Source organism: Rhea pennata, chromosome Z (genome assembly GCF_028389875.1).
Source record: "Rhea pennata isolate bPtePen1 chromosome Z, bPtePen1.pri, whole genome shotgun sequence".
In the NCBI taxonomy this organism is placed as follows: domain Eukaryota; kingdom Metazoa; phylum Chordata; class Aves; order Rheiformes; family Rheidae; genus Rhea; species Rhea pennata.
Genome location: NC_084702.1, coordinates 6,198,847 through 6,220,857, shown reverse-complemented (window position 1 = coordinate 6,220,857; position 22,011 = coordinate 6,198,847). Strand labels below are relative to the sequence as shown.

General features: G+C 42.7%; 1 long non-coding RNA gene across 1 annotated transcript; it reads left to right on the top strand.

Moving 5' to 3' along the window:
• The first annotated feature begins 982 nt into the window (after nucleotides 1–982).
• Nucleotides 983–21,620, top strand: LOC134153732 (uncharacterized). The gene is made up of 3 exons (XR_009961211.1): nucleotides 983–1,162; nucleotides 16,573–16,697; nucleotides 20,164–21,620. It is a non-coding gene; the product is annotated as an uncharacterized LOC134153732 (long non-coding RNA).
• Nucleotides 21,621–22,011: the final 391 nt, after the last annotated feature.

The following is a 22,011-nucleotide window of genomic DNA, read 5'->3' as shown; positions in this document are numbered from 1 at the left end:
GGCACTTGTGAGGGGCCAGAGCCCTGCGGCTGGACAGGGAGGGGGCTGCCCAACTGCCAGCCCCACTCCCTGCAGCATATGCCCTGCGTCCTGCAGGAGAAAGAGTGCTCTGACCAACTGAAGAAGCAGCTGCGTCAGCAGCAAGAGCAGGCAAAGGTAGCACAGAGGCAGCAAGGGTGGAGTGTAGTGAGCACTCACTGGTCATCCGCTTTGGAGGAGGCTGCAGTAGCATGCAGTGCATGTGCAGCATGAGCCTTCCCTCTCCTAGATGCTGTGTGTTACAACACGGCAGCTTTGAGAGAAAGTGGAGGAGCTGGGGCTGCAAAATGTCTAGTGAATGAGGACCAAGGACATCTCTCCCCAGAAGGCTATCCACGGGGCTGTTGCACACCTGAAGTCACAGGAGACATCAGTGCCAGCCCTGTGGTCCTGTCACTGTGACCTGAAAGATGCTAGAAGGCGAGGCAAGGCAGTAGGCAAGGCAAGCCATCCCACAGCTGTGTGCAGCATTTAGTGGCTAGTGTACTGGTGCTGGTGCTGGCTGGGCTTTGCAGAGTGGTAGACAGCTGGACCTGCTACTTCCCACCAGGGCAGGAGTATCTGGGAAGTGACAGTCAGTGACCAGCTGGGCTGAAAGCCAAGAGCCTGGTTGGAGTGTGGATGGCAGGCAGCCAGCAGCCAGCGCTTGTAGAGAATTGGCTGGACGAGCATGGATATCAGGCCGTGCAAATGAGCAACCCTGACTTGTTGATGTGGAGTAACCTTGGAGACACCTTGATGGGCAAGTAATGAGGTAAAAAGTATGAATGCTATGTAAAAACAGGATGAAGAGATTAGCGAGACGGGACAGCGAATATGTGGATAGCCAATAGCAGAGAGCTTTGTGCGTGAACTATAGTAGTAAGCCAATTAGATATAGCCAGTGGGATGCTTGAGCGTGTGAACAGCATATGATGGTATATAAGCAGGTTAAGTTGCTGAAATAAACGGATCATATTGCTAGCTCATATTGAGTTGTCTTATGATTCCGCAAGCCCGCCTCCGACAAGTGGCGCCCGAACAGGGACCCTGAAGACATAAGTGAACCTGCTTTCTATGAGAGCTGGAGGAAAGGCCGTGTGCGCTCTAAAGAGGAATTCGTACAGCTGCCCTCAGAGTGCCGGTAAGACCGCTGATCCTTGCCATAGAGATGGAATGAGAAGTGGCGATACAGTTATTGACGGCATTTCTCGCTAAGCGAGAGGCGCCCGTCTCTACTAAGAAATTATTTGCCCTCTGTGAGTGGGCTAGGGAGCATGGACATTTAAGTGACCCCACTTTGGTATTTAGGGTCGCATGTGCTGCATCGGCAATGCTGGGGGATCGCCCCTCAGAAACCTCTCCCGCAGTTACTCCCTCATGGCTTTTTGCGAGTCTGTCCTCTGCAGGAGGAATGGAGATTCCTGTGGCTGAGAGTGCAGCGGAGATTAGGAAAAAAGCAGCTCAGAGCCAGGCAGAGCAGGAGGGGCAGACTTCTCATTTGGACGAAAGCCAAGGGGGCCCTTGTTGCTGTCCCTCTGCGCTGTCTCTGCCACAGAACGAGAATAGTGATAATGAAGGGAAAACAGCTGGGGCAAGGAGTGCGCATGCAGAAACTGAGGAGGAGGACCACTTCCTTGACCCCCCTCCTCCGCCGCGGTCGTGCCGCTCGGGGCCTCGGCCTTCAGACCATCTGTTGGAGGAAGTTACTCGGCGCATGAGCAATTTGCAAGCCGGAGAAGTGGGTGATGTGCTTGTTATCTCTTCTGGCGGAGTGCAGTTAAAGCCCTTGAATACACAATATCAGTGGTCGGGGGTGATCCGCGATGCCCTTTTGGAGGGTGAGTGGCTGTCCTCCCTCCACCTTCCCTGTGACTATTACGAATGCAGGTGGTGTATCCGTGCTACGTGATACTTGATGGGAATGGTCCATGTTGCAACTTTTGTATCTGTACCACCTGCTACTTGGTGAGAATAGTCTAGTGCTGTAGCTTTTTAGTGCCTAGAACAATACCGCTGTGTTAAGCGGGATACAAACAAGTAACTAACAAGGTCCTGGAAATCTGTGAGAAAGAGCAGCAGTTGGTCACATATAGCCACAGAATCACCATGAGAAGCAGTCAACATGAAGGTCAGAAGCTGAAGAGTAGTGAAATAGCGACCCCCAAAGCCAAATGTGGCCCCCAAAATAAGTCTGCACGCGTGTGCAGTATCATAGCCCGGTTATGCAACCGGGGCGGAGTTGGGCTAGACTCCCCGCACTTGCTGGCCCCAGGTGCCGGGACTCCCGCCTACTGCAAGTAATCATAAATGCCGGAGTTTTCCGAAGGAGGGTGAGGCTGCTACACCACAGAGGACCACGTTGCCTCCTCGGGGACGCCCGAAAAGATTGTGCCTGCCGATTCTCCCTCTCACCATGCAGACGATTGGGACAAGCACTGAGGTGGTCCTTCTCAAGATTACCATTGGGTCAGTCTGTTTGTAAGTATCTACTAACAAACTGCTTGCTACTGAAGAGTGTCTGTGCATGTGTGTGTGAGTGTGTGCTGGCTGGCCAAACCGGATGTTTGGCCCCCGGGAATCTAACTAGAACAGGTGGTCAAGCCAATGCTAGGTATCACCCCTTCGAGTGGAAGTTGATGCAGCAAATTTGCAATACAGTCGCTACCTATGGATTACACGGAGAGCTGTCACAACAAATGATTACGTATTTGTTTGCATCAAATGTCATGACACCAGATGACTGTGTTTCGGTGGCAAAACTGGTGTTGACCCCGGCGCAGTTTCTCCTGTGGGAACGATATTGGGAGGAGGGCTGTCGCAAGGTGGTCAACACGCTGAGGCCACAAACTGATCCTCTGTGAGATGTCACCTTAGGTACGCTGATGGGCAAAGGAATTTACGCTGCCACTGCTCAACAACTGCAGTTTCCGGCGGATTTCCACAACGCCTCTGCCGAAGCAGCTAAAAACGTGCTGTGGAGGGTGCCGATGGAAAAGAGGCCACCTAGTTGGGCTACATTGCGTCAAGGAGTCCAGGAGCCCTTTGACTCCTTTGTCAACAAGCTTGTGGCGTCTACTGAGGCATCTCACGAGATCGGGGTCAAGGTCAAGGATCAGCTGTTGCATGCTTTTGCGTCTGAGAATGCGAATGCGAAAACGAAAATGTTGCTAAGCACCTTGCCTAGGAGTGCCACGCTCTCTGAGATGCTGGAGAGAGTGGCTAATTCTGGCCTCCAGCAGCAAGCTGCGTTTGTATCTGAGGCGGTCGCCGCTGCTGTTAAACAGCAAAGCAAATCGCTTGCGGAAGCAGTGGCACAGCAGACACGGGCACTTGCCGCCGCCTTACAGGGCCCAGCCCAGCAGAAGAGGCCTCGTAGCTTTGGGGCTTGCTTCCGCTGTGGGAAACAGGGCCACACCCGGAAACAATGCAGGGAGGCACAAGTGTGGTGTGAGAACTGTCAAAGCAACACTCTTGCCTCTGCTGCGTGTTGACAGTTGGGAAACGGCTTGCAGAGCGCGAAGGGGGGTCGCGCGCAGACAACAATAACCCCTCCTCCAGCTCCGGTGGTTGGGGGACTCCAGCCACTGCTGGGAGCTTAGGATGCGACCTGGCAACAGCAGTAGAAATCACCCTGATTGACACCAGGCCACAGAAAATTCCAACAGGGTGGCACAAGCCGCCTGATCGAGTGGGAGGCCTTTTGTTAGGCTGCTCATCGGCCAGCTTGAAGGGTATCATTGTATGCCCTGGGGTTCTTGATGCTGATTATACAGGTGAAGTTTGGATAGTAGCATATACTCTAACTCCTCCCATTTTTATACCAAAGGGAAGTAAAATTGCCCAGATAGTCCTATTTCCACAGTTATTGGCAGAATTGACCAATCCTGCTCACCTTCGAGAGTTGCCCAGCGGGGAAATGCTGGGTTTGGAAGTACAGACCCGCTGGCTTGTCTAACTCTAAACATGAACCGTAGACCGACGGTCTCGGTGCAGGTAAATTATGCCGGTGAGCAGCGGTACGTTCGCCTGCTGTTGGACACAGGAGCTGATGTTACAATCATGTCGGCCACGGTTTGGCCCAGACTCTGGCCAGTTTGTCCATCTCCGGATGCAATTGCAGGTGTGGGGGGATCAGCTCAAGCCACGGTAACTTTGCAGCCTGCAGAGCTGATCCTTGATCAACGCAGGGCCCTGGTACTCCTTACTATCCTGCCACTACCTGAAGGGGTCAATGGGTTGGTGGGACGGGAGTGCCTCACACAATGGGGAGTTGTTTTACCAACCCCTGAAGCGGCCGCTGTGAAGCAGCCGACACCCCTGAAGCTCACTTGGCTCACTAATGAACCAGTGTGGGTGGAGCAGTGGCCGCTGACACAGGAACGGTTGCAACGGGTGCATGAATTAGTTGCTGAACAGTTATGCGTCAGGCATATTCAACCTTCGACAAGCCCTTGGAACACACCTATATTTGTTATTCCAAAGAAATCAGGGAAGTGGCTTTTGTTACATGACCTAAGAAAGGTAAACGAGCAAATGCTGCCAATGGGGGCGCTGCAGCCAGGGCTGCCAGCACCTACAATGATTCCATGTGAATGGCACATTTTGATTGTAGATCTTAAGGACTGTTTTTTCACAATTCCACTTCACCCGCATGATACACCTCGATTTGCCTTTTCCCTTCCGGCGCTTAATAAGGCCGCTCCGAGTCAGAGATTTGAATGGATCGTGCTCCCTCAAGGGATGCGTAACAGCCCCACTATGTGTCAGTTATTTGTAGCGGCCGCCTTGCAGCCCATCCGTCAAGCATGGCCACAAGCAATCATTTATCATTATATGGATGACATTTTAGTAGCCCAGGCTGCTCCCTTTTCACACGATCAAAGCAAATATTTGCATGATACGTTACTGGCCAGAGGATTACAGGTTGCTCCAGAAAAGATACAGGTTACCAGTCCATGGAAATATTTGGGATGGCACATTACATGACCATACTATGGTCAGACCACAAAAGGTTACACTGACGACTGCCGTCCACACCCTACGGGATGCACAGAAACTTATGGGAGATTTACAATGGGTTAGGGCCGTAGTAGGCATTCAAAACGAGGAGCTGGAGCCTCTTCGTCCCTTATTAAAGGGTTCGGATCCAGCTACCTGTCCATTTGTGTACAACACAACAGACTTGTTTACAGAACTTAACAGATTTAGTTACAACACGATGGGCATCTCGTTGGTTTGAAGACGAGCCATATAGGCTTGTTGTATTGTTATCTGCGACCTCAGTGTGTGCAGTCATCATGCAGTGGCGTAGTATTGTTACGGGCCTGGAGCAAGTAGGGGAAGTGATTAGAAAAGGACGGGATAGGCTGGTGGCCATCACCGGCCAGGAGCCCGATGCAATTCACATACCAATGGCAAAAGCAGATTTGGACGTGTCTGGTAGGAGTTCCCACTTTTACGATCGAGTATTTTAAGCCATTTAGCGTTCAAAATTGTAATCAATCCCTAAACATAAACCATTCTATAACAATTGATTTTTTACTATTGGCACAAGGACATGGTTGTGAGGACTTTGAGGGAATGTGTTGCTTGAACCTGTCAGATCACAGTGAATCTATCCACAAAAAGATTCGGTGGCTACAAGATCATATGAAGAAAATACAACAAGAGCAGGGACTGTTGGATGGATGGCTACAGGGTTTGTTTGGCCCTTTGCCTCAATGGTTGTTAAGTTTGATCAAAGAACTATTGCGGATAGCAGTTGTGCTGTGCTTGCTGGGTGTATTCCTCTGTATTACTTTTAGTTGTGTTAAGCAGATGTTCTCCAAGGCTCTTAAACAAGTTTGGGTTGCTCAAAAGAAAAACGGGGGAATTGTAGAGAATTGGCTGGACGAGCATGGATATCAGACTGTGCAAATGAGCAACCCTGACTTGTTGATGTGGAGTAACCTTGGAATAAGCTTGCCTCCCTGCACTGATCGCCTGTATGCTAAAGTAGCCAGGCTGCGAGGGCCATTCTTTGCTGCCCAGGCACGCTGCTGCCTTGTGGCCAAGGTGTTCCCCCCAGGACTGCCAGCGACTTTTCTGTAGAGCTGCTGCCTGGCCAGCATGCCCCAGTCTGTCCTAGTGTAGGTGGAGAGCACATTCCATGGCCCAGGCTTCGCCCAGTGGCCATTTGTAAACACCATTACACTGCTGTCAGCCCAATCTCACCAGGTCTCTCTGAAGAGCTGCTCTGCCCCAGGCTGATCAGTTCCCTCCAGGCCCCCTCTCTGCCTGCCAACTTGCAGGAGGACTACAAGTCACTAAGGAGGACACCCAAGAAAACCAGTCTCAGTACCGACCCCTAAGAAAGGCCACAGCTTTCTGTCCATCCAGAATGGATTGTGGTGCGGGTAGTGGGGCTCACCAGTACCACAGTCAGAGCATTGTCTTTTCCTTGTGGGAAGAATAACATATCCAAAGCAAAAGGGGATCTCATTGAGGGGACCAGATCTCCCACAGGCAGAAAACAGGTTCATGAGATTTGAAGCATGTCTGAAGCCAAAAATGCCCGCTTGTTGGGACAATGTCAGAATGCCCGTGCCCACTGCTGCTGCCTTTGTTACGGAATGGGGAGCAGTGATACTGGTGGACAGAGAAGTGTTGGAGACCGAGCTCAGTGTAATGAAAACACAGCTGATAGTCCTGGTGGTTGTGCTGGAAGAGATAGATGCGTTGGAAGTGGAGCTGATGCAGATGTGCCTCTGCAGGAAAGGCAAGTGCCACACTTATGATTGACAGCACAGTTTTCCTGCAGTACAGATGACACGCTTATGAGGGTTGCAGCTCCTAACCACAACATTTTTCTAAGTCCTTTGGTTTTGTCTGGGTACTGGAGGGGACCTGCCCACTTCACAGTGAGAAACAAAACAACTCATACCAATGCCCTACACAGTGATGGTAAGGAACACACAATTTTCCTCCAAGTCGAAAGAGCAGCCTGAGGCTTTCTTGATCCAAAAACTTGGATGTTTCTGCTCCCTCACCAAAATCTCTCTCTACAGGCATGTATAACATGCTTGAGGGATTGTTCTGATAGAGGAAAATCTTACAGTTTACAAAGGTTACTGAGGTTAAATTTTGTCATTATTTGGTCGGTCAGTAGAGCAGGCATGACTTTTGAAAAGAAAAAAACAAAAATGAGAAAATTAATAGTGAAGAAGAAGGAAATTGTTCTCCTAAAATGAATCATTTCTGCCTCATAAACAAGGGCTTGATCCCCTGACCATCTCAGTGATCTGCCCCGAACCTGCTCCAGTTTTTTGATGTTCTTCCTGCACTGTGGGTCCAAACCAGGTATCCAGCAGCACTGTCGCTAGCATGGACCAGAGATCATTCGTGCTCTTCCCTCCCACTGGGGCTATGCCCCTGCTCACAACAGCAAGAATCCTGCTGCCTTTGAGGCTGCACAGCACATTGCTGGCTCCTGCTCTGCTCACTGCTACCAGAGGCAGGGCTTCTCTGTAGAACTGCTCTCAGCTCCATAGCTCCAGCTGTTGCTGCTGCCCAGACTCTGCCATTCCCAGGCAGGGCAGCTTTTTGTCTACACAATGTTGAAGAGATCATGTGCGCTCTTTCCACCTGCCCAGAGCCCTTGGAGTGACAGTCCTCCCCTTGACTCTGGAAGGAGTGGTAATACATCAGAAGGCTGTGCTGTCTTTCAGAGAGACCTCGACAGGCTGAGTGCTGAGGGGAGAGGAACCTCATCAAGTTCAACAAGGGCAAGTGCAGGGTCCCGCACCTAGAGAGAAATAACCCCACGCACCAGTAGAAGCTGGGGGCTGACCTGCTGGAAAACAGCTCTGCAGAGAAGTACCTGAGTGTCCAGGTGGGCAAGTTAACTGTAGACCAAGAATGTGCCCTTGCAGCCAAGAAGGCGAATAGTATCCTGAGATGTCATCAGGTCCTGGGAGGTGATCCTGCCCCTCTACTCATTCCTGGTGAAGCCATATCTGGAGTACTGTGTCCCATCCTGGGCTCCCGTGTACAGGGCAAATCCAGCATTACTAGAGAGTCCAGTGGACAGCTACAAAGATGATTAGAGAACTGGGGCGTCTCCCTTATGAGGAAAGACTGTGAGAGCTGGGCCTGTTTAGCCTAGAGAAGGCAGGGGGTCAAGAGGATGGGGCCGGACTCCTCAGTGGTGGAAAGCAACAGGACACAATGGCAATGGGCACAAACTGAAACACTGAAGTTCCACCTGAATATGAGGAGGAATTTCTTTACTGTGAGAGTTACAGAGCACTGGAACAGGTTGCACAGAGAGCTTGTGGAGTCTCCTTCTGTGGAGACCTTCAAAACCTGCCTAGATGCGATGTTGTGTAATGTGCTCTAGGTGACTGCTTCAGGAAAGCATTTGAACTAGATGAGCTCCAGAGATCGCTTTCAACCTCAACCGTTCTGTAAATCTGTGACTCATCTTTTTGTCTACTGTAAACTTGACAGAAAAGCGTGTACTTCTCACTCACATTGCTGATAGGGAGGACAGGTTCCAAAATAGATCCTGCAGGACCTCACTTGGCACCAAATTTCAAGCAGGTATAATCCATTAATGACCACCCTCTGAGTCTGACTGGCAGACCATGAATTAATCCACATGGTTGTCCAGCTATCCAGACTGTAACATGCCAAGAAAATTGTGGGAGAGAATGTTAGAAGTCTTACTGAAGAAAATGCTATGAAGTGCAAATGCAGTAAACTATCACAGAAGATAACTAGCTATATGAATCAATTTTTATCCTGAATACATCAATACTGACTACTCTTCATTGCTTTTTCCCTCAAGTGCCAAGTAATGTGCTCTAAGAAAATTTACTCCATGATTTTCACAGGCTTCACTGGGAGGCTGGTGTGCCTTGTCCTTTTCATCTTCTTGGACTACAGGTGCAGTATTTGCTTTTGCAACATTGTTTATCTTCCTCAGTCCCTATGATCTTTCAAAGACATTAGACTGGACCTTGGGGGCTAGCCTTTTAGTTTTCTATAGCTCAAGTTTGTGTAAGTAATTCCTGACGTAACGCTTATCCACCAATGATCATTCTCCTCCTTCTTGAATCCTTTCCCTAAGCATGAATTCCTGGCAAATCTTGTTTGAGTCTGCCTTACCACTGCTACTGCTAATGTACTGATAAAAGCTCGCTCTTTTGTCATTACCTCCGCTGCCAGCCTCAGCTCCATTTGAGGCTGTGCCTTCCTGTTACCATCTCTGTGTATTTCTGCAACATTTCACAATTTCTTCCTCTTGTGCTGCCTTTCTGCATTGGAACTCCATCATTGATTTTCCTCCCCAGCCAAACTGGTCTCTTGACATGTCTTCTTTTTCTTTTTCTTTTTTTTTTTTTTTTTTCCCTATATATCTTTTCTTATTCAAGTGCCTTTTATTCCTGCCCATTCTCTGGATAAACAATAGTAACTGTATTAAATCAAAGTATTTTGCACTTTTTGCACTAGATAAAGGAGAGCCTTTATCTAAACCACTCTTTTTCTTCCTCTCCATTTTTTATTTTAGCTCTAACTATCTAATATATTACATAAAAAGATGCTGTTGATGGGTCAGGGCCACGCTTTAAAAGGAAACATCCATCTGTAGTAGTTGCAGTCTCCAATCCTTTGTTGATTCACTGCTATGTAACAGCACATCTCACTTCCATGGCTTGCTAAACCTTGTGGGATGACAGATCAGCTGTAAAGGTGTTTCACTTTGTTTCTCTATTTGACAACCCTAACCACTTTAAATATGCAAAGTGATTGTGAAATACTTGAAAATTAAAATGTGAAATAACTGTGCTTCAGTGGAGAGTTTTTCCCCCCTTGTGTTGAATGTGTGAATCGTATCAGAATACGTAACCTAAGCCTCAGCACGTGGTTTTCAAAGTTGTGTATCAAGTGCTGTGACACCGACATATACCTGTGCAAGCATGCCAAGAATCGTGAAGAAGACAAAGTTTGACTCAGCCAACCAATCAAACTAAATTTCAGATGCTTTATATTGTCGGAAATTAATAAAACTGGATTGTTCAGTTCTGTACATCTGGTACTGTACAGCTGATTGCACTGCCATTAGTGCATCTCTAACAAGGAATATTTTGAAGTTTTTAGATATATAATAAATACAAAGACAACTACAGTCATTATCCTTGTTACTTTGCTAATGCAAACAAGACGTATACTATCATCAACTAAGAAAAATCTTTCACACTTGCAAATCAGGTTTCTGATGTGCTTTCTCTTATCATCCACAGTCATCTACATCATCTGGACTTGCAGATGCCTAACTTCTAACATCGTACTACATACTATTTTTAAGAAAGAATTCTTAGCACAATGTTTGTGGATAATATCCACAGTCATTGAAAATACAGGACAACTGGGTAATGAAATAATTTAAACTAAAATCATGACCAACTTGCATGAAATGCAAAAAAAAAAAAAAAAAAAAAAAAAAAAAAAAAAAAGGCTTACATGTGATCCCAAGTTCTTCCATTATGTTTTATTTTTCAAGAAAAAGTGCAAAAATTAAAATCTAGAATCTGCTCTCAAGAAAGTCACTTTGATCAAATTCACAGCTTTAACATTTAAAATAATACACTAAATAAAATTTACATTGGTAGCATTAACAAAAATAAGATACTCAGTTTCATGTCTTAGTGCATTCTGAGCACTTTTTGGTTTGTATTCTTTTCTCCCACCTCCTTGAACCACTTTTAAGTGATACATGTTTCTAAGACGGGATTGCCATGCTCAGCCCTTAATAGTATGATTTGGGAACAACAAAAATACACATGTATACGTGTATATATAATACCAACAATGTATCTAAACTGCTAAACATGTACCCAATTCCCCAGCTCTCCTCATACATAAACTACTCCTGACCTGTACAAAAGGGAAATTTCAGGGCTATATGACTACTAAGATATTGCACGTCCTGGAGCAGACACCCCACTGCTTTGCAATAATGTTAAGGAGAGATTACGGCTGTCTTAGCCATCAAGGTAATTCTGTGACAGTCCTTCAAATTAGCTATCCATCTCCGTCTGGTATTCTGAGTTATCAAAAGTGCAAAAAATCCCTTTGTTTTTTTTTTAACTCAGTTAAACCAATGCAAGGCTTTTCTAAGGTTGCATTGTGCCAGGGCACCGTAAGGTCTATGTGGTCCCAGGAGCCAGTAGCAGCAGGGGTACCCACAGAACAAGACACACAGCCAAGGCCGTCCCACCATCCTATGGAGTAGCCCCAGCTCTGGGCATCATCGGGGGACTGGCAGCCCCTTGCTAAGCTGAAAAGGGACTGGATTTTGCACATGTATTACAATTTTTTATAGACTACACATACTGCATATATATATAAAACATATATATGTACATACACACGCATGTATAAAAAAAAGTTACTATTCTGAATTTTTTAGCCTTACATTTTCTCAGAAATGTATCTCAGGCCAGCCAGCACTTGCCATGCCTGCAGCCCAGCTTCTATTTTGCCATTCTTTACTTATTCTTTGATGCAGGACCCTAGTTTAGGCTGTTTCAGTGCAAACCCCCAACTTCCCCCTCCCCATCGCTGCATGGGCAGGCTGCACCACAACGCCTGCCACAGCCTGTGCCTGTGCCACCCACCTGAGCTGCACTCCCCACTCCCCCCCCCCCCCCCCCGCTAGGAAGTCCTTATGGACTTTCCTCTGCGTTCCGGATGCTTCCAACCAATCAAAGCTCGTAATCAGGATGCTTTCCTTTTATGGAGGGCTGCCACCACATGCCCCTGGTGCCGCAATGCCGGTTGGATCCGGTTCATAAGTGGCGGGGAAGCGAAACGGTCCTCCCAGGCTTCGGGGAAGGACGCTTTTTAAACTGGCAAACTGAAAATAAAATCCTAAAATACAGAGCATTGTGTATATATTTTCACAAACCAGCACAGTGTGCTTTTCTCTTTTTTCCTCTTTCTACAGCAGCTTGGACTCCTTTGAGTAAATGATGCACAATACTTGAATGACAGTTACCAGTTACGGTGGTGGTGCATCACTTTGCACTGCTGCGGTGGTTAGTATTAGCTGATCACTTGAGACATGAAAGCCTTTGCTTGCTCCTGGTAAGTGAGAAAGTACATAGTAACATTTGTATTCGCATCAGGCAGATGATGAACCTCTGTGCGTTTCATCAGAGCTATTTATGAGGCCGTAAAAAAGATGAGTTTCTCCAAATAGTTCCCAAATAAAACTTTTAAAAGTTTAATGTTGGCACACAAGAATAATAATTATTATAAACCAGTAAGCATTTAGGAGAAATTTATAGTATTGGGGAGAAAATTTACAGCTGTGTTCTAACAGAGTAAATTTTCTCTGAAAAGCATTGGGACATAAACATTCCTATTTAAAATATTTTAAAAAAGCTTTTCTTCAACAGCACTGAAGTGCACAGGTGCTATTTCTAGACACTTGCTATATAAGAAAATATACTAGTATTGTTACTTGAGCTTGCAGAGAAATATATGTATATACTTGTATCAATATCTATAGTTGTTTATGTTTGTTTTATGTTACCAAATCTGATATTCTGAATCTAGTTGTTAGACCAGGCTGCATATATTCTGTAAACCTAAAAGGTAGTCCAGTAGACTATAGTTTTCTTCTAAGAATTAGGATTGTGTCATTGCTTTAATTTTTTCATGGGACTTCTAGCTGTGTTAGAAACACCTTAGACATTAAAAGTCTTGTTTTCAAACAAAATATGGATGAATATGGATGATTTTTCATTTCAAGTGTTTTGTACCCAAGAAGAAGCAAAAACATTTCGGATTCCTCAGTTGCCCTTTAGTTTCCTTGAGTTATCATAGTTGATTATGTTTTGTAAATAGTCATATATTCTTACTTACAGTTCAGCATACCGCTGAAATAAATGAAAATATTCAGCTGTACATACAAATTCTTTTTAGGGCAGAGGGTGTACTGTTCGTGATGATGGGTTTACATAGCACAGTAAGGCCTAGACATAAGCCCAATATTCTATTACAGTATAAGCAAAGGTATGCCGATATTTTTCGGTAATCACAGTAAAGACAATTACTGAATTTCTTGTGCATCCTAGGTGTTAAAATGTACAGCTTGTTCACGTTATGACACACAGCAGCGTAAATTACAAGAACAGCATGATTCAAAGCAGTGCTGTCTTCTGCGTTTATTTTTTATCAGAGGCCTTGGGATCATTAAAAGCTTACTGACAAAAACTGAATCTGTGAATGAGAAATGAGGAAAGAAACTTCAATGGACAATCAAACTCATTATTCATTCGCCCTAGATTAGATGGATTTGTTGAAGAAAATCTCATTGCCGCAGCATTCATGGTAATATGTTGTAGACTTCATAAGCCTAACCCAAGATTTTGAAAGACAAAAAAAAAAAAAAAAAAAAAAAAAGCTTTCCTGTAAAATGTGAGATGCCAGTTGGCAGCCAAGTATCATGAAGCTAATGCCCTAAAGAATTGCCAGGAAGCAAATAAGTGTGACTGTAGCTCACAGAGTGAATGTAAGAGAGAAAATCTTCTTTCCTTCGATCCTGTTTATCCTTCTGTCTTTCATATGCATGCTGTCTTCCCAAGTTCCTGTGAATGTTTCTGAACTAAAATCTGTTGTTTCATTAAGAAAATGTCTTGAAATAAGTTTTTTGATTGAGTACGACTGTTTTGTTTGAACAAGAATACAAGACAGAGCTGCTTTTCTTACGTGTTTTAGTTATCTACCCCAGCTAAAAGAGCAAATGAATGAGAAACTGCTGGCTGGAAGCATTTGTAAGTGTCCAGACTGATCACAAGAGTTTGGTCAGATGTAATCAAATAATTCTAACAATCTACTCATAGTCATTGGCAGTAGTCAGGACTTCAGGCTTACTTTGCAGTATTTGTATATGATTCTGGCTGTGCTTTCTACACCACAATCCGGACCAGATAACCAGATAAATATGGACAGAGCATAGCTTCTAGGAGAGTGCAGGACGGCACTTGGAGTTGATACATAACCAAATTTGACTTCCCTACCCAGTTAAACAAGGACACTGTAACAGTCATAGCTCCTACTGCGGGTGAGTAAGAAAGCTTAGTGTTACATCTCTGGATCTACAGGAGTGTCTTAAGCGCTCTGTTGATGGACCCTTTTATAGGCTTAAGAGAAGAAATGAAAACAGTAAAAGAAACACAGAGGACTAATTACATAGCCTAGTGAAGTCAATAAGGGAAAAGAATAGGGAATAAGAGAAAGACCTTCCAATAACTTCACAAGTTTAGAAGAAAAGAGGGAGGAGATGTTTAGGAGGGAGATACTAGTGTCTGCACTAGTGTCTTTCTTAGTGTTTACTCTTGAAAGTCTGTTAGCATAGGATTTGTTGGTTGATGCAGTCAACTAATGGAAATAGGATAATGAATGACAGGTATTTTTCATTTCTGTATTGTTGTTACAGCCATCCTAAGTCTGAAATACTTTCAGAGTTACTGCAATTGCAACTCACGCCATGATTTCTAAGCAGTGATCACAACACTTTCAAATACATACGACTTAGTACATTATTAATATGATGCTTTGAAATCAATATATAGTGCACCTACTCAGTTTGCAGCTTGTAGACGTCAAATCTTTGTGCCTTTTTCTGTTTGTGAAGGCAGCTTTCGCACAAGGAACAAAATACAGTATACGGTAAAAGAATATAGTAAGATGATTGAAACACTTCCAGGCAGTGTATGCCTGATAAAAATTACTGACTTCTGCTTAATATGTAGCAACGAAGTTTAGTAAACCTATTTTTTTTCTTCTTGTTCATATATCATATGTATTTCTCAGAGAGTGATTATAAACTTTATCACATGATGAAAAAAATCTTGTTTCCTTATTTACGCATTGCGTTAGTTCCTGCCCCTCATAAATAACCATTCATATGTGGGAAAGCATAGTGATACATCCCAGCTTCTCTGAATAATCTTGAGGTGGAGCAGTACAGGTCTAATTTAAGCACTGTTTTACTATTTTCCAGTTCAGTTTCTAAATTGTTTCTGCAATCAATGCAAACAGGGAGTGGAGTTTTCTGAAGGGCATTGTTGTTCTATTATATTTTCTTTTTTTAGATAAGTTTATGCTTTTTTTCTTTTGTAAGTTAAACAGGTAGGTTAGAGAAACCAGCTGAAGGAAAACAAGCTTTTAAAGTATTCTGTTCTGTTACTCGCTTACGGTACTGATTGTTGCTTTATCTTACATGATAGATCTGATTCTTCAAAAATGACTGATGCCAGAAGTTCTGTCAACTGTTAGCAAGACTAGCTGTGACCTACAGTATGGAGCCACAGGAAAGCACTGGAACAGGTTGCCCAGAGAGGTTGTGGAGTCTCCTCTGGAGATATTCAAGGCCTGCCTGTTTGCAACCCTGTCTAACATGCTGTAGGTGACCCTGCTGAGTGGAGAGGTTGGACTAGATGATCTCCGGAGGTCCCTTCCAACCTTACTGAGTTGTGATTCCATGAAAGTGGCAGTATGGCTGCCTTGTCTAATCATCTGATCATACTCAGTTTGCTGAGTATTTATTTCTGGGGGTCCTAATGTGATCAGGTTGGGTGTTTTCAGAATCTTATTGCCAAAGAAATATTCAGCTATCAGTAAAATATAGCTAGTTATTGGAGTTTGGTAGCTCGTTGAGCTCTAAATTATGTTGTAATGTTTAATGAAACAGATGTTCTGCATTTGTAAATTTCACATGAATATATTTTTAATAGATTTAGGAAAGCAGATGGGAGAGTGGATTAGCATCAGAGATGGGAACAGATCATTTAAAGGAAAGAGCTGTTGTTATGACTAGGTCAGGAAATATCTTAGATCTTTTATGACTTTTTTCAACCCTTTGATTTATGTGTATGTTAGTATGATAGCAGCTTTTCTTGTGGTCAAATATAAATAGTGGATGCGTTTCATATTTATGTACTGACTTCAGTCCCAGGCTATCTGTACACACTTCATAAATGCAGGTATTCTTTCTTTGCTATTCTATTAAAAGTGAATTGTAGAAGAGCACATCTGATTTGGAAGAGTATCTGTGAGCAAACCTTAAACACACTATGAATGAGGTGAATACTGGAATGTTGTGGGCAGAGGTAGTGATGACCTATGTCGTCTTCTTACCTGTTCTTTCTAAGCTCAGCGTACTGGCTCTAGAAGCTAATACTACTGGTAGAGTCCATCACTGCTGCTGCCCTATCTCCGACACTGGTTGCAGTAGAAAGATCCTCTTCTTCAAGCAAAGGGGGCAGAATACATACATGGATGAACAAAGATCTTTTGTCAAAATTCAAGCAAAAGAAGGAAGTGTGCAGAAGTGGAAGCAGGGACAGGATACTTGGGGCAAACACAGGGACATTGTCCAAGTATCTAGGTATGCGGCTAGGAAGACCAAGATGCCATTGGAGTTTAATGTGGCAAAGGCTGTCAAGGACAGCTTGAATATTAACCTGCTCTCTTAGACCCTTCCCCCTTTCTTTCTAGGATGCTAACCCGTGGTATTCCTCCAAGAAGGTTCCTGAAGAAGGCAAGATTTGTTCTCCTGAAGTCCAAAATTGTGATCCTACTTACTTCTGTGCTTCCTCCACGCAGGATCCTGAACTCTACTGGTAATCTCACAGTCACAACAGCAAAGGCTGCCTCCAACCTTCACATTTCCAACTAGTCCTTCTTTGTTAGTACAAGATCCAGCAGCTGTCCTCTCCTCATTGACTCTTCCACCACCTGTATCAGAAAGTTACCATCAATGCCTTGCAGGAACCTCCTGGGCTGTTCGTGTCTAGCTGTGTTGTCTTTCCAGCAGATGCTGAGGTGGTGTAGTAAACACTCCCAGCGGAGCTGCCGATGTTAGCCTGTCCTTTAATCCTTACATATAAGCTATTGACTGGCTCTTCATCGACTCCTAGGCAGAGCTCGATGCATTCCAGTTGCTCTCTCACATAAAGAGCAACTCCACCACCTAACCTTCCTGGCCTGTTTTTCCTAAAAAGCACATAGCCATCCATGATAGCATTCTAGTCATGCAAGCTATCCCACCATGTCCCCATAATTGTAATGAGATCGTGGCCCTGTGACCGCACACAGATTTCTAGTTCTTCTGCTTATTCCCCATGCTGCATGCATTGGTGTACAGGCATTTCAGAGAGGTAGTTGTGCATGCAGGTTCCCCATGAGGGGTGCAGAAGGATCCTGCATAATCATGTCTCATGTACATCCCTGGCTGCGTGCATCCACTGGAGATGTCCTAATTAGAGCCACATTTTGCTGCCTACTCTGTCTCTATAATTCTTCCCTTTCCCCATATTTATCAGGCTGGTCAATCTACCAGAAAAGAGGTGCATGTCCCACTTGGTGAGGTGGATCTCATCTTTCCCCATCATTTGCCAATTTTCAAACAGGGTCACATGACTGTAGAAACCAAAACCCTGTTACCTACACCAGCAGTGCAGCCAGTTATTAATTGGAAAGTGAACATCAGATTGCATCTTGTATTGTATTTTCATTTCACTTTCAGGAAACCAGGTTGTATGGTTCCATTATGTTTTCTAATTTATCTGACAGAAGAAAAATAGTGATTTAATGTATTTAACACTGTTAAATTGGATGTAAAAATTCTAAACAAAAGCTGATTGAACTTTAATCAGGTTAAACATGACTCACTGATCAGTTGATGTCAAATGTGCTCTATAGATAATTGGAGTCAGTTTTATCAATTTTAAGTTTTCCAGTTAACTGTGCTTAACTAGGAGGGCAAAGAACATTTCATTCATCTCATTGCCTGGACTCTTGTTGTTGAGCTTTGTGGCAAATGACAAGGAATTGTCATAAAATGGAAAGGGATTTCAGGCAGAGCAGATCCAATGCCTGTCTTTTAATTCTAGGTTCATTTAAAAAATTCTAAACAATGTCAAGTTCTGTGCCAAACCCTTTTCTGTGCTCTTAATGTTGACTGGACATTATACTGCCTCTGACAATTTGCTTGTCTCTGGCAGTTACTACTATTCACAGCTTAGTTATTATAGGTAAGTTCAGTGTCTTCAAGTTTATCTGGTTCGATAAGGGAAGACCGTAGTGATATGAGTTGTATTAGTGCTGATACAACCTGAGCATCCACATTTGTATGAGAAGCATTGCTGAATACTTCATTAGAAAAATACAAGCTAGAAAACATACTTCAGCTAAAGGTCTGGGATAGATGTCCTCTTACAAACCATTAAGTCATTTCCATTTTTTTAAAAAGAAAGTCCGTAACTGCTACATTAAATGCAATTGCAATTGACTATTAGCAAGTTTCCTATATGTCTGTTTCATTCACAAGTTGCTAGACAAGTATAATACCAGTTTGCTACCTCTTTAATCCTATATTTTAAAATCTATTTATTTTAATTGAAAAGGTCAAAAAGAAATCTAGCCAAATAACTCAAGAAAAATTACTGATAAATCTGGCCATCTTTCAAGCTAAAATTGCTTCGAAATGGATATATTTGAAGCTGGTCACTACTCAAAATTTAGGCTTTTAAGTATTAAAAAAGAAAAAACCTTGGAAGAAGTCCTTACATATCAGAAGTGCTGCAACATACAGTGGCCAAGATGCAGCAGAGCTGTTTAGAAAGAAAAATTGACATGTTTTTCACTGAATTTTAGCAGTTCAAGATCAACAGCACTCTAAAATCAGATAAACTACAAAAGAGGCTATGTCTGTGCTCCAGCCTAATGCTCTGTTTCAGCAGCTGGACTCTTTCAGCTTTACTTTTCATCTGTAGGTCTAATTTTTTATCTCTTCAGTATAGTGTGTTTCTGTTTCTCGTGTGAAGTGTAAAGGGAAACTATAATGCAACCCAAACCCTGTCTGAATAAAATTTGGAGTTTAAATTTGAAACTAAAACGTTCAGAAGTGCTGAATAATTTTCAGATTCCTAAGGGACATTTACATTGGAATTGGGGCAGTTGATGGAGAAAGAGTGCACAGGAACAAGTCCACAGGATCGTTATGTGTGCACACAGAGCTCATCCAAATGCAGTTTAGTTGTGTTTGTTTAGAGACTTCTAAGTTTCTCAGAAACCATCTTTTAAATACCATATGGTCCTGGAAAAGCTGCCAGTATAGTGAGTACATTGAACTAGAGCAGTGAGAAGTATAAGTAGATGAGGTATTACATGAAAGCTTATGAAAGCTGTGAAAAGGGAAACAGTGACTGATGGGCTTGAAAGCATGAGTACGTAGACATTGTTAGTATTGGAATAAAGACAAGCCTATAAACACCTCAGAACTCTGAAAACATAGGTGCAATATAATGATCTGTGGTTTCAATATTTCTTTTGCTTAAAAAAAATTTTTTGCTTAGTTTTTACTGAGTTCCTTGTTCTTGTAGATGTGTAATGACTTTAAGTACCTAGGCAGAAACTGAAATATCATGAATCATTAAGGAGAGGGTGTTAAAGGAAAGAAAAATAATAAAAGGGAGTGCTCAAACAGACTTAGGGGAATAAAACCAGAATTTTCCTACTATTTTAAACTTGTCTTTATTGATGAAAATTCTGTGGACTTAATTAAAAAGAAAACTAGGACAGAGAAATTGACAGTTGAGAAAGATAAAAAGCTTCAGAAGCTGACCTATATTTCTGTTGTAAATGGAGACCTTCTTGTCTTTTAAACAGTATTATTTATTTTCTGTGAAGCTCTTAAAAAGTCATCCTGAAAATCCAACCACTTCAAAAGTATCACAGTGATATTATAGAATATACTATTTTTATAGTTCACTGAAATAATTTATTGATGGGTAAAAGAATATCATTAGAAATAATAGACTAGAAATAGCAGTGAATAGTCTGGACATAATTGCAAATAGGAAAACAGTGTCTCCACTTGGCTGCTCATAGCAAGCTATATTCCTAGTGATAAATCATCAGTAAAATTTTTCAAAATATTGTATGTAATGTTTTATATTAATTTTGTACTTGATGAGTGAGTGATAGTAAATCTGTCACATACTAGTCTACCAGAGGAAGATGACACATACTAACTGCCCTCACTCTAGGCGGTCATCATTAAACAATAGCTTTTTTTTCATGCAGGTTGGAAGAGGAACACGACACACTTGGGGGCTTGAACAGTGACGCTGTCAAAAGGAGGGTTTTCATCTAGCATCCTCTGCAGGTACCTGACAGAAAACTTCCCACAAAAGAAGACAAGATATGTTTTCCTCCTTTAAATTTGTCTTTCATTAAAACCTGGATGAACAGAATACTCTTTAATCCTCGATCCCCATGGGATTCTGAACTCCTTAAATCACTCAGAGTACTGAGACACGGCAGAATAAACAAAATGTTTTATATATTATTTTACAAATTTATTCAATTATTAAAAAAAAAATACAACTAAAGAGAATCCCAGATCATATCCCAGGAACATGCCACACAACTCCACAAGTTCCCAAAGGATTAAAATCCAACAGGTTTTAATGAAAGCTCCAAGTCTACAAAGAAACGTGTTGGTATAACTAAGTGGTGACTTTTGCACAATCTCTATGCACTCGTTGAAACTGTCTTTGAGAATCACAAAAAGCAGTTCCTTTTGACAGGTCTAACATAGCATGTGAAGTATGCTTAGTCAGATTGGAGGACAGGAGAATGGAGACAAACCTATTGATGTGGACCAGCACCTAGCGCTTGTTTTTTTCACTTTATGGTCTCTCAGTGCATAGACATTTAGATGGAGAAATTTGTTTACATTTTCTAACCTTGTTCTGAACAAATGAATTGCTCAGTGCTGCCAGTATGTCCTTTGGTGTTTTTCTCTATTCATAATACTTTTTCGTTACGTTCTCACCTCTATATGTTGTTGACATTGCTGAATAAAAAAATTAGCTCTCAAAACACAGGTGCAAATTCTTTAGCTTTGAACATTTCCTACACACATACAGAATTACTAGATAATTACATCTGAACTCATCTGAAAAAGTTTAGTAGTATCTTCTAAGATTTTCTACCTATCATTAATTTTCTGACTCAGAACAACAGAAGGAACTAGAAAAGGAAAAAGAAGAACAGCTGGATTAAGCATACACACGTCCACTCCAAGGTCTGTAGCTACACTATGAGTTTGTAAAAATGAGCAAGTTTGGACTTGCAGTGTGACTGGAGTATGATTAGGGAAAGGATCCTTTTAGTGCTGGATACAGATAACAGTATTTGCTAAACAATTGAACAAAAATACATGCAGTGGGATCCTATTACTGCATGAGAATAGGACAAAAACTTTGCCAAAATAAGTTTCAATTAAACTGTACTCTCATCACTAACAATCTCTTGAAGTGTGAGGAAAAGTCAAAAACATCATCATTGAGTATATTCTTTTTCCTTGAAAACTGTCATTTGAACACAGAACTGTCCACGTTTCTCCCTTCGGCTAACTTTGAAAATGATTTCTGTCATAGGCTTTCCTTGATTGGTGACTAATTACTTGGAAAACATTTCTTAAGATGCCTTGGAACTCTGCTGGGGGAAACTTGATAGTTTCTAGAGACTCCTGGCAACACTAATTTACCACAAAAAAAAAAAAAAAAAAAAAAAAAAAAAAGAAAAAAAAAATCTGGGGCAAGTGTTCTATTAGGGTAATCTCAGCTGCAAAAGTACTTGATTCATTTGTGAATGAAGAACATAAAACTATAAATAATTTAATGAAATTCTGAGGGAAAAAAATGGAAAGAGAAAAGGAAGACCTCTTTGGAATGAAACTTTGATCCTGACATAAAAATGAACTATTGCAGCTCTAAAAGGAGATGACTTCTTCTACTGAACAGCAGAACAAAAAGGAAAAAAAGAAACATCATATTTACCCAAAGAAGGCTTGTTACTTCACTATAGCCCATATAGCGGTTATCTTCATGTATATGTAGATTTGTGACATAAATATGCCATGGT